Genomic DNA, 13,035 nt, shown 5'->3' with positions numbered 1-13,035 from the left:
GTTTTTAAATGTTAATTCATACTGAAAACATCACCGTCTACAGCCGCGAGAGGGCGCTCTAGGCTTGGGACGACTAGAACGCTGCTGCTAAAGACAACTGAGAAAGAAAAGAGATAACAAGCTGCAGGTAGTAGAATATGCAGCCGGAAACGGTAATGGAGCAGCAGAAAGAAAGTCTGGAGTGAGGGAGAAACTTGTGAGGGAGACTGGAGAAAAGGAGACTCTTACTGCAGTGAAGAAATCAGAGAAAGCTAATCGGCTAACGGCTAATGGCGAGCTGAGAGCGAGATGGCGAGAGCTGGAGGAAGGAGTCGGGAGGGGCTGGTCAACGGTGCAGCTACGTCTCCACGCCTTTTAATCCATCCACGCTCCACGCCCTGGTAGCGAGTTGTTCTGGGTGCTGTTGTATAGTTCAATAACTGTTAATGTGTTACGTTAACATACCGGACACCTACCGTATTCAGCCTGGTGTTCTGGGTGCTGTTGTGTAGTTGACAGATGAGAAGAAAAATAAAAAAACATTCTAAATAAATGCGACTTATAGTCCGGAAAATACGGTAATGTAATGTAATGTAATGTAGTCTAATGTAATGTAATGTAATGTAATGTAGTCTAATGTAATGTAATGTAATGTAATGTAGTCTAATGTAATGTAATGTAATGTAATGTAATGTAATGTAGTCTAATGTAATGTAATGTAATGTAGTCTAATGTAATGTAATGTAATGTAATGTAATGTAATGTAGTCTAATGTAATGTAGTCTAATGTAATATAGTCTAATGTAATTTAATGTAATGTAATGTAATGTAGTCTAATGTAATGTAATGTAATGTAGTCTAATGTAATGTAATGTAGTCTAATGTAATGTAATGTAATGTAATGTAATGTAGTCTAATGTAATGTAATGTAATGTAATGTAGTCTAATGTAATTTAATGTAATGTAATGTAATGTAGTCTAATGTAATGTAATGTAATGTAGTCTAATGTAATTTAATGTAATGTAATGTAGTCTAATGTAATGTAATGTAATGTAGTCTAATGTAATGTAATGTAATGTAATGTAATGTAATGTAATGTAATGTAGTCTAATGTAATGTAGTCTAATGTAATGTAATGTAATGTAGTCTAATGTAATTTAATGTAATGTAATGTAATGTAGTCTAATGTAATGTAATGTAATGTAGTCTAATGTAATGTAATGTAATGTAATGTAATGTAGTCTAATGTAATGTAATGTAATGTAATGTAATGTAATGTAATGTAATGTAATGTAATGTAATGTAGTGTAGTCTAATGTAATGTAATGTAGTCTAATGTAATGTAGTCTAATGTAATGTAATGTAATGTAGTCTAATGTAATTTAATGTAATGTAATGTAATGTAGTCTAATGTAATGTAATGTAATGTAGTCTAATGTAGTCTAATGTAATGTAATGTAATGTAGTCTAATGTAATGTAATGTAATGTAGTCTAATGTAATGTAATGTAATGTAGTCTAATGTAATGTAATGTAATGTAATGTAGTCTAATGTAATTTAATGTAATGTAATGTAGTCTAATGTAATGTAATGTAATGTAGTCTAATGTAATGTAATGTAATGTAATGTAGTCTAATGTAATTTAATGTAATGTAGTCTAATGTAATGTAATGTAATGTAATGTAGTCTAATGTAATGTAATGTAATGTAGTCTAATGTAATTTAATGTAATGTAATGTAATGTAGTCTAATGTAATGTAATGTAATGTAGTCTAATGTAGTCTAATGTAATGTAATGTAATGTAGTCTAATGTAATGTAATGTAATGTAGTCTAATGTAATGTAATGTAATGTAGTCTAATGTAATGTAATGTAATGTAATGTAGTCTAATGTAATTTAATGTAATGTAATGTAGTCTAATGTAATGTAATGTAATGTAGTCTAATGTAATGTAATGTAATGTAATGTAGTCTAATGTAATTTAATGTAATGTAGTCTAATGTAATGTAATGTAATGTAGTCTAATGTAATGTAATGTAATGTAATGTAGTCTAATGTAATGTAATGTAATGTAGTCTAATGTAATGTAATGTAATGTAATTTAATGTAATGTAATGTAGTCTAATGTAATGTAATGTAGTCTAATGTAATGTAATTTAATGTAATGTAATGTAATGTAGTCTAATGTAATGTAATGTAATGTAATGTAGTCTAATGTAATGTAATGTAGTCTAATGTAATTTAATGTAATGTAATGTAGTCTAATGTAATGTAGTCTAATGTAATTTAATGTAATGTAATGTAGTCTAATGTAATTTAATGTAATGTAATTTAATGTAATGTAATTTAATGTAATGTAATGTAGTCTAATGTAATTTAATGTAATGTAATGTAGTCTAATGTAATGTAATGTAATGTAATGGACAATTCCACTTCCAACCTGTAGGGGGACCCGAAGCGGGAAAAGTTCTCTACTGTTGCTTTAAGAGCGGTCATAAATATGGTAGGGCTGCTCGATTATGAAAAAAAAAAAAAACATTTCGGTCAATATTTAAATCACGATAATTTGACACGATTACTCGTTAACTTCTGGAAAGATTTAGCAATTATTCAACTTTAAAAAACAGTGGAAAAAGTTAATAATAATAATAATAAATCAACAGTAAAAAAAAAAAAAAAAAACATACAGCTGTGAAATTTGCCTTCATAACTTGTCCTATTTAAACTTTATTTTTTTCATTCAGAACACACGAGAGCAAATAAGAGTTTACTTTGCAAAATGAATAATTGTTTTTCTCGATTATTCTGTTTTTGTAATCGTTGGGAGCCGAAATCATAATAACGATTAAATTTCGATTAATTGCACAGCCCTAAAATATGGTCAAATATATAAATATATGGGTGGAAACTGTCACTTTGTTGCTCTCCTTTGTCTATCGCACAGCTTATTTACAGAAACTTATTAACTAATTTAAGTTTTTGTTATTATATTTTTTAAAGCTAATTTTAGTGGTTTCTCCTTTTGGATTTCAGACTTCTGTTGTTTTTGTCACTACCCAAAGTGAGTAGTGTGCAGCTTTGAGTTGCGCATGCTCAGATTTAAACTGTTTACGGCATAACGTGTCTTACTGAAATTTGTGAAATCTGTAAAATAATAAACTTTTCTCTTTACATACAATAACAGAAGATGGGAATCATTTCTAAAACGTTTTAGCTCTCTATGATTGTTAGATTGCTAACTTTAGCTCAAAACGCCATTCAAGTGACAGCTGATGTTGTGTTTGATTGCTAACTTGTAGCTAGCAGTCATTTCAAAAACTTTTTAGCCATCTATGATTGTTTGGTTGCTAACTTTAGCTCAAAACGCCATTCAAGTGACAGCCTTTGTGTGTGATTGCTAACTTGTAGCTAGCAGTCATTTCAAAAACGTTTTAGCTCTCTATGATTGTTAGATTGCTAACATTAGCTCAAAACGCCATTCAAGTGACAGCTGATGTTGTGTCTGATTGCTAACTTGTAGCTAGCAGTCATTTCAAAAACGTTTTAGCTATTTATGATTGTTTGACTGCTAACGTTAGCTAAAAACGCCATTAGCATATAGTAGGCTAGCTACTTGATTGCTAACGTTAGCTCAAACCACCGTTAGCATCTTGTAGGCTACTTGTCGCAAAGTGACGCATGCGCAACTCAAAGCTGCACTCTACTCACTTTGGGTAGTGACAGTTTTATTGGTTTCTCATTAATTTTGGGGTTTTTTTTTTATGTCGTTACCTTTTCCAGTAAAGGATTATTTTTGGGGTGCAGACTCACTGTGGACCGAGCCGATCTTGTTGCTCATGGCGTAGCGGATCAGATGGTTGTCCGCGTCGAACATCACGAAGATCTGGTCCACGGCGAGCTGCTGGGTGGCGGGCGCCGCGCCGCCGGGCGCCTCGGCGTGCGGGCAGCTCTGGAAGCCGATGGTCTGGCGCCATTGGTAGCTCCGGGTCTGCGCGCCGCCGCCGCCGGGGGGGGTGACGGTGTAGTCACGGTTGGAGGAGGAAGTGATGACTGAAAAGGAGGAGATGCAGAAGAAGAACGTGTTTACACCCAGTAAGAAATGTAAATGGACTGTAGTTATACAGCGCTTTTCTAGTCTTAACGACTACTCAAAGCGCCTTTACATCGTACAGGAACCGTTCTAGGGCTGTCCTCGAATAAAGAACTCCTTAGTCGACTAACACTTGTACGATTTTGTCGACTAATCGATTAGTTGATGTAATTGACAGAGCTGTGTGCTTTGAGAGGTGGTTAAGACTAGAAAAGCACGATATAAATGTAGTTAATTAACCATCTGTAACACTGAGTTTCTCCACAATTAATCCTGCAAAAGCACCACTTTAAATCTTGTGTTTACCATAAATGTGCTCATAAGTTTCTTGGAAATGAGTAATTAAGCATGAATAAGCATAAAAAATGACTAATCGACTAAAGAAATCTTAGTCGACTAAGACCAAAACGACCGATTAGTCGACTAATCGACTAAGAGGTGGCAGCCCTAAACCGTTCACACACAGTCACACTCCGATGGCACAGCAATGGGGGGCACCTCTGGGTTCGGTGTTTGGTGTTTTAAGCCCCCAACGTCTCTAAGATTAGGCTAGAGGTAGGGCTGGGTGATATGGAGAAAATCAGACATCACAATATTCTTGACCAAATACCTCAATATCGATATTGTGATGATATTTTAGGGATGACAACTGGTGCTTTAACAAAATATCTTCACACTTGCATTTTAGATAAGTAATCATCAGCAATGTGGCTATAACGACTAAGTGGGGATAATAGAACAGCTAGAACAGTCTGGTAAGTTCAGAAAAGTTCATCACTTTACTGTGATGCAGCCTTTAAAACCAGGAACATACACTTATGCCATATCAAGATATTACAAAATCCAAAATCTAAGACGACATCTAGCCTCATATCACGATATTACGATATAATATCCATATATTGCCCAGCCCTAGCTAGAGGTGTGAATCTTCACGATTCAATTCGATATCATGATGCATCAAATAAATGTTTCTATTAAAGCCATGTAGGATATTTAATTCATAGCTTTTCAAGCTTCAACAACCAAACATTCTGCAGTGCTCTGATACTAAATAAATTGGACACATAAAACTATACAGCACTGAGCACATGGCACTTCCTGAATGTGCAAAACATACCAGAATATGTAAACAGAAATGTTGTCAGGCCTACATTACATTATAAACAGAAATAATCGATTATGAGCCGGCCCATGCAGCATCGTCCATGTCCACGATTCGATGCATCGATGATTTGATTAATTTCAACACCTCTAGATTAGGTAATGGTTAGGGTTAAGGACCCTTGCCCAAGGACACTTGGACATGGGACTGCAGGCCCAGGGATCGAACTACCAACCTTCCAATTGGCAGGCGACCTCTCTACCACTGAGCCACAGCTGCCCCCCCAGAAAGCTGATTATTATTAATTATTGGGATTAAGTTGTCAGTGATTTGACTCGCAAAACTGCTGCAAACACATGTGATGTTTTGAGTATGCAGAAAGTTCTGAACAACACAGGAGAATAATTATTTCCTTAATATAAAAAAAGACATTTGCACCACACAGTATATAGATGCAAAAAAGGCACGAATTGTTGCATAAAAATTCACCAGAATGCAGAAAATGTGTGTTTATCGCTCAAAAAATGCATGGGGGTGGACCTGCAGAACCCCCGGTAACATTGTTGAAACAAGACCAACGCCTTTGTCCCTAGACATAACTATGGAAGCCTATTCCAGCCAGTGAAAAATAAAAGATTTTATGAAAAACTTGAGAGAGATCGATTGATAATAAAAATATATCCTTGGTAAATCGAAATTATGAGATAAAATGTCAAAATGATGTGATAAAATGTCAAAATGAGATAAAATGTCAAAATGATGTGATAAAATGTCAAAATGATGAGATAAAATGTCAAAATTATGAGATAAAATGTCAAAATGATGTGATAAAATGTCAAAATGATGAGATAAAATGTCAAAATGATGTGATAAAATGTCAAAATGATGAGATAAAATGTCAAAATGATGTGATAAAATGTCAAAATGATGAGATAAAATGTTAAAATGATGAGATAAAATATCAAAATTATGAGATACAATGTCAAAATAATGAGATAAAATGTCAAAATGATGAGATAAAATGTCAAAATGATGAGATAAAATGTCAAAATGATGAGATAAAATATCAAAATTATGAGATAAAATGTCAAAATGATGTGATAAAATGTCAAAATGATGAGATAAAATGTCAAAATGATGTGATAAAATGTCAAAATGATGTGATAAAATGTCAAAATTATGAGATAAAATATCAAAATTATGAGATAAAATGTTAAAATGATGAGATAAAATGTTAAAATGATGAGATAAAATATCAAAATTATGAGATAAAATGTCAAAATGATGAGATAAAATGTCAAAATGATGTGATAAAATGTCATAATTATGAGATAAAATGTCAAAATGATGAGATAAAATGTCATAATTATGAGATAAAATGTCATAATTATGAGATAAAATGTCAAAATTATGAGATAAAATGTCAAAATGATGTGATAAAATATCAAAATGATGTGATAAAATGTCAAAATGATGAGATCAAATGTCAAAATGATGAGATAAAATGTCAAAATTATGAGATAAAATGTAAAAATTATGTGATAAGAAGATGAGCTTATATTTGGATTAAAATAAAAAAAACAGCTGTTTTATTTGGTGCCCAAAGCTGTTGCATGGAGGCCATCAGTCCTTACGGTTCGTGTCGTACTGGTAGCTCAAAATTATGATAAAATGTCAAAATTATGAGATAAAATGTCAAAATGATGTGATAAAATGTCAACATTATGAGATAAAATGTCAACATTATGAGATAAATTGTCAAAATTATGAGCTAAAATGTCATAATTATGAGCTAAAATGTCAAAATGATGTGATAAAATGTCATAATTATGAGTTAAAATGTCAAAATGATGTGATAAAATGTCATAATTATGAGTTAAAATGTCAAAATGATGTGATAAAATGTCATAATTATGAGCTAAAATGTCAAAATGATGTGATAAAATGTCATAATTATGAGCTAAAATGTCAAAATGATGTGATAAAATGTCATAATTATGAGCTAAAATGTCAAAATGATGTGATAAAATGTCAAAATGATGTGATAAAATGTCAAAATTATGAGATAAAATATCAAAATTATGAGATAAAATGTTAAAATGATGAGATAAAATGTTAAAATGATGAGATAAAATATCAAAATTATGAGATAAAATGTCAAAATGATGAGATAAAATGTCAAAATGATGAGATAAAATGTCATAATTGAGATATGAGATAAAATGTCATAATTATGAGATAAAATGTCATAATTATGAGATAAAATGTCAAAATTATGAGATAAAATGTCAAAATGATGTGATAAAATATCAAAATGATGTGATAAAATGTCAAAATGATGAGATCAAATGTCAAAATGATGAGATAAAATGTCAAAATTATGAGATAAAATGTAAAAATGATGAGATAAAATGTCAAAATTATGAGATAAAATGTAAAAATTATGTGATAAGAAGATGAGCTTATATTTGGATTAAAATAAAAAAAAACAGCTGTTTTATTTGGTGCCCAAAGCTGTTGCATGGAGGCCATCAGTCCCTTACGGTTGGTTCGTACTGGTAGCTCAAAATTATGATAAAATGTCAAAATTATGAGATAAAATGTCAAAATGATGTGATAAAATGTCAACATTATGAGATAAAATGTCAACATTATGAGATAAATTGTCAAAATTATGAGCTAAAATGTCATAATTATGAGCTAAAATGTCAAAATGATGTGATAAAATGTCATAATTATGAGTTAAAATGTCAAAATGATGTGATAAAATGTCATAATTATGAGTTAAAATGTCAAAATGATGTGATAAAATGTCATAATTATGAGCTAAAATGTCAAAATGATGTGATAAAATGTCATAATTATGAGCTAAAATGTCAAAATGATGTGATAAAATGTCATAATTATGAGCTAAAATGTCAAAATGATGTGATAAAATGTCAAAATGATGTGATAAAATGTCAAAATTATGAGATAAAATATCAAAATTATGAGATAAAATGTTAAAATGATGAGATAAAATGTTAAAATGATGAGATAAAATATCAAAATTATGAGATAAAATGTCAAAATGATGAGATAAAATGTCAAAATGATGAGATAAAATGTCATAATTATGAGATAAAATGTCAAAATGATGAGATAAAATGTCATAATTATGAGATAAAATGTCATAATTATGATAAAATGTCAAAATTATGAGATAAAATGTCAAAATGATGTGATAAAATATCAAAATGATGTGATAAAATGTCAAAATGATGAGATCAAATGTCAAAATGATGAGATAAAATGTCAAAATTATGAGATAAAATGTAAAAATTATGTGATAAGAAGATGAGCTTATATTTGGATTAAAATAAAAAAAACAGCTGTTTTATTTGGTGCCCAAAGCTGTTGCATGGAGGCCATCAGTCCTTACGGTTCGTGTCGTACTGGTAGCTCAAAATTATGATAAAATGTCAAAATTATGAGATAAAATGTCAAAATGATGTGATAAAATGTCAACATTATGAGATAAAATGTCAACATTATGAGATAAATTGTCAAAATTATGAGCTAAAATGTAAAAATTATGTGATAAGAAGATGAGCTTATATTTGGATTAAAATAAAAAAAAACAGCTGTTTTATTTGGTGCCCAAAGCTGTTGCATGGAGGCCATCAGTCCTTACGGTTCGTGTCGTACTGGTAGCTCAAAATTATGATAAAATGTCAAAATTATGAGATAAAATGTCAAAATGATGTGATAAAATGTCAACATTATGAGATAAAATGTCAACATTATGAGATAAATTGTCAAAATTATGAGCTAAAATGTCATAATTATGAGCTAAAATGTCAAAATGATGTGATAAAATGTCATAATTATGAGTTAAAATGTCAAAATGATGTGATAAAATGTCATAATTATGAGTTAAAATGTCAAAATGATGTGATAAAATGTCATAATTATGAGCTAAACTGTCAAAATGATGTGATAAAATGTCATAATTATGAGCTAAAATGTCAAAATGATGTGATAAAATGTCATAATTATGAGCTAAAATGTCAAAATGATGTGATAAAATGTCAAAATGATGTGATAAAATGTCAAAATTATGAGATAAAATATCAAAATTATGAGATAAAATGTTAAAATTATGAGATAAAATGTTAAAATTATGAGATAAAATATCAAAATTATGAGATAAAATGTCAAAATGATGAGATAAAATGTCAAAATGATGAGATAAAATGTCATAATTATGAGATAAAATGTCAAAATGATGAGATAAAATGTCATAATTATGAGATAAAATGTCATAATTATGAGATAAAATGTCAAAATTATGAGATAAAATGTCAAAATGATGAGATCAAATGTCAAAATGATGAGATAAAATGTCAAAATTATGAGATAAAATGTAAAAATGATGAGATAAAATGTCAAAATTATGAGATAAAATGTAAAAATTATGTGATAAGAAGATGAGCTTATATTTGGATTAAAATAAAAAAAAACAGCTGTTTTATTTGGTGCCCAAAGCTGTTGCATGGAGGCCATCAGTCCTTACGGTTCGTGTCGTACTGGTAGCTCAAAATTATGATAAAATGTCAAAATTATGAGATAAAATGTCAAAATGATGTGATAAAATGTCAACATTATGAGATAAAATGTCAACATTATGAGATAAATTGTCAAAATTATGAGCTAAAATGTCATAATTATGAGCTAAAATGTCAAAATGATGTGATAAAATGTCATAATTATGAGTTAAAATGTCAAAATGATGTGATAAAATGTCATAATTATGAGTTAAAATGTCAAAATGATGTGATAAAATGTCATAATTATGAGCTAAAATGTCAAAATGATGTGATAAAATGTCATAATTATGAGCTAAAATGTCAAAATGATGTGATAAAATGTCAAAATGATGTGATAAAATGTCAAAATTATGAGATAAAATGTTAAAATGATGAGATAAAATGTTAAAATGATGAGATAAAATATCAAAATTATGAGATAAAATGTCAAAATGATGAGATAAAATGTCAAAATGATGAGATAAAATGTCATAATTATGAGATAAAATGTCAAAATGATGAGATAAAATGTCATAATTATGAGATAAAATGTCATAATTATGAGATAAAATGTCAAAATTATGAGATAAAATGTCAAAATGATGTGATAAAATATCAAAATGATGTGATAAAATGTCAAAATGATGAGATCAAATGTCAAAATGATGAGATAAAATGTCAAAATTATGAGATAAAATGTAAAAATTATGTGATAAGAAGATGAGCTTATATTTGGATTAAAATAAAAAAAACAGCTGTTTTATTTGGTGCCCAAAGCTGTTGCATGGAGGCCATCAGTCCTTACGGTTCGTGTCGTACTGGTAGCTCAAAATTATGATAAAATGTCAAAATTATGAGATAAAATGTCAAAATGATGAGATAAAATGTCATAATTATGAGATAAAATGTCAAAATGATGAGATAAAATGTCATAATTATGAGATAAAATGTCATAATTATGAGATAAAATGTCAAAATTATGAGATAAAATGTCAAAATGATGTGATAAAATATCAAAATGATGTGATAAAATGTCAAAATGATGAGATCAAATGTCAAAATGATGAGATAAAATGTCAAAATTATGAGATAAAATGTAAAAATTATGTGATAAGAAGATGAGCTTATATTTGGATTAAAATAAAAAAACAGCTGTTTTTTTTTGGTGCCCAAAGCTGTTGCATGGAGGCCATCAGTCCTTACGGTTCGTTCGTGGTACTGGTAGCTCAAAATTATGATAAAATGTCAAAATTATGAGATAAAATGTCAAAATGATGTGATAAAATGTCAACATTATGAGATAAAATGTCAACATTATGAGATAAATTGTCAAAATTATGAGCTAAAATGTAAAAATTATGTGATAAGAAGATGAGCTTATATTTGGATTAAAATAAAAAAAACAGCTGTTTTATTTGGTGCCCAAAGCTGTTGCATGGAGGCCATCAGTCCTTACGGTTCGTGTCGTACTGGTAGCTCAAAATTATGATAAAATGTCAAAATTATGAGATAAAATGTCAAAATGATGTGATAAAATGTCAACATTATGAGATAAAATGTCAACATTATGAGATAAATTGTCAAAATTATGAGCTAAAATGTCATAATTATGAGCTAAAATGTCAAAATGATGTGATAAAATGTCATAATTATGAGTTAAAATGTCAAAATGATGTGATAAAATGTCATAATTATGAGTTAAAATGTCAAAATGATGTGATAAAATGTCATAATTATGAGCTAAACTGTCAAAATGATGTGATAAAATGTCATAATTATGAGCTAAAATGTCAAAATGATGTGATAAAATGTCATAATTATGAGCTAAAATGTCAAAATGATGTGATAAAATGTCAAAATGATGTGATAAAATGTCAAAATTATGAGATAAAATATCAAAATTATGAGATAAAATGTTAAAATTATGAGATAAAATGTTAAAATGATGAGATAAAATATCAAAATTATGAGATAAAATGTCAAAATGATGAGATAAAATGTCAAAATGATGAGATAAAATGTCATAATTATGAGATAAAATGTCAAAATGATGAGATAAAATGTCATAATTATGAGATAAAATGTCATAATTATGAGATAAAATGTCAAAATTATGAGATAAAATGTCAAAATGATGAGATCAAATGTCAAAATGATGAGATAAAATGTCAAAATTATGAGATAAAATGTAAAAATGATGAGATAAAATGTCAAAATTATGAGATAAAATGTAAAAATTATGTGATAAGAAGATGAGCTTATATTTGGATTAAAATAAAAAAAAACAGCTGTTTTATTTGGTGCCCAAAGCTGTTGCGTGGGAGGCCATCAGTCCTTACGGTTCGTGTCAGATGGTAGCTCAAAATTATGATAAAATGTCAAAATTATGAGATAAAATGTCAAAATGATGTGATAAAATGTCAACATTATGAGATAAAATGTCAACATTATGAGATAAATTGTCAAAATTATGAGCTAAAATGTCATAATTATGAGCTAAAATGTCAAAATGATGTGATAAAATGTCATAATTATGAGTTAAAATGTCAAAATGATGTGATAAAATGTCATAATTATGAGTTAAAATGTCAAAATGATGTGATAAAATGTCATAATTATGAGCTAAAATGTCAAAATGATGTGATAAAATGTCATAATTATGAGCTAAAATGTCAAAATGATGTGATAAAATGTCAAAATGATGTGATAAAATGTCAAAATTATGAGATAAAATGTTAAAATGATGAGATAAAATGTTAAAATGATGAGATAAAATATCAAAATTATGAGATAAAATGTCAAAATGATGAGATAAAATGTCAAAATGATGAGATAAAATGTCATAATTATGAGATAAAATGTCAAAATGATGAGATAAAATGTCATAATTATGAGATAAAATGTCATAATTATGAGATAAAATGTCAAAATTATGAGATAAAATGTCAAAATGATGTGATAAAATATCAAAATGATGTGATAAAATGTCAAAATGATGAGATCAAATGTCAAAATGATGAGATAAAATGTCAAAATTATGAGCTAAAATGTCAAAATGATGTGATAAAATGTCATAATTATGAGCTAAAATGTCAAAATGATGTGATAAAATGTCAAAATGATGTGATAAAATGTCAAAATTATGAGATAAAATATCAAAATTATGAGATAAAATGTTAAAATGATGAGATAAAATGTTAAAATGATGAGATAAAATGTCATAATTATGAGTTAAAATGTCAAAATGATGTGATAAAATGTCATAATTATGAGCTAAAATGTCAAAATGAT

General features: G+C 28.8%; 1 pseudogene; it reads right to left on the bottom strand.

Annotated features, from left to right (window-relative positions):
* Positions 1 to 13,035, bottom strand: part of LOC120560403 — a 69,728-nt pseudogene that overhangs the window by 38,843 nt on the left and 17,850 nt on the right.

The sequence above is a fragment of the Perca fluviatilis genome, chromosome 1, assembly GCF_010015445.1.
Source record: "Perca fluviatilis chromosome 1, GENO_Pfluv_1.0, whole genome shotgun sequence".
NCBI classification, from domain to species: Eukaryota; Metazoa; Chordata; class Actinopteri; order Perciformes; family Percidae; genus Perca; species Perca fluviatilis.
Note: the sequence above shows the minus strand (reverse complement) of the source record. Positions and strands in the feature narration are given on the sequence as shown.